This window comes from Ambystoma mexicanum, chromosome 6q (genome assembly GCF_040938575.1).
Source record: "Ambystoma mexicanum isolate Mex_15411 chromosome 6q, UKY_AmexF1_1, whole genome shotgun sequence".
In the NCBI taxonomy this organism is placed as follows: Eukaryota; Metazoa; Chordata; class Amphibia; order Caudata; family Ambystomatidae; genus Ambystoma; species Ambystoma mexicanum.
The window spans coordinates 628,364,907-628,366,096 of NC_090937.1; positions in this window are offsets into that span (position 1 = coordinate 628,364,907).

Consider the following 1,190-nt stretch of genomic DNA (forward strand, 5'->3'; position numbering starts at 1 on the left):
CTAGCACATTGAAAATGGAGGTGCTACCTACGAGTGGAAGGCACTCAAGTGCAACACGCAGCATTATAGGACAGGCTTATCAAAGCACTACAAGTCCCAGTAGCCACTGCAATAGTTAAGTGCGCAGCACATACTAAGCAGACTTTATCTCTCATGGGAATAAAGCTGCATACAAAGAGGCCAAAAGGGTTGCATATTCACCTGATATTTAAAGTTTTGATATTCCGAATGAAAAGAAAAAGTAGTCACAATTATGATTGTAAATGAAGGGTTTAATCATTTGTCAAGAATACAGTTGATGGAGGTTCAAGGCAGTGCTCCACAGGAAGAGCAAGCATTGTGGATACATACGGGGTGTTCTTTCTCCCCCTCTGAAACATTGTGGCGACAGGACAGAACTTGAAAAACGGTGATGCCTGTAGCTTTGTTAAGGGTAGCGCTTGAACAGTTGCACTACCCTGCGCATGTAACTAGGGAAAGCCTTGCAGCAGGTATTGTGGACGACTGGCTCGTACCAAACCTGTTAGAACACGTTGCATTTTATGTAGTAAATTGCATCGTATGTCAAAAGTTTACTGCTGGGCAAACACTGTGAACAATCAGAGGAGCGATTCCTCAACTGAATGGTCCTTTTCAGCATTTACATATTGACTATGTTGATATGCTGCAAGTATGTAGTGGATACGGGTATATGATAGTGGTGGTGTGCCCTTTTTGATATGGATCGAAGCAGGTCTATGTACAAACCCTGATGTCAGTTGCGCTACGAAGTTTGAGTCCGGGAAGTTTTTCCCAGATGGAGAGCATGTGAGGTGGTGCGATCCAACAATAGGCCCCATATTGTTAATGAAGTATTTGAACAGATTAATTTATTGCTTAACATAAAACACACATTTTTTTCTAATTTTCACACGCAAGCAAAATGGATATGTGAGAGACTCAACAGTCTTCTCAAAGCGAGAATTGCTAAATTGAAGTTAACATTGAAGAAGGGATGGCTATATTACCTGCCCCTTGCATTATATGCATTAAGAAATCAGCCTGTGTCAGACCACTACCTGACACCCCATGAGCTAGTGACAGGGAGACAAATGAAAACACCCTTGTCTCCTCCATCGAGTAGCAACAGTGATGCCCAGATGACTGCAGAATTGTTAGGAAATGATTTATGCACGTATTTGACATGTATG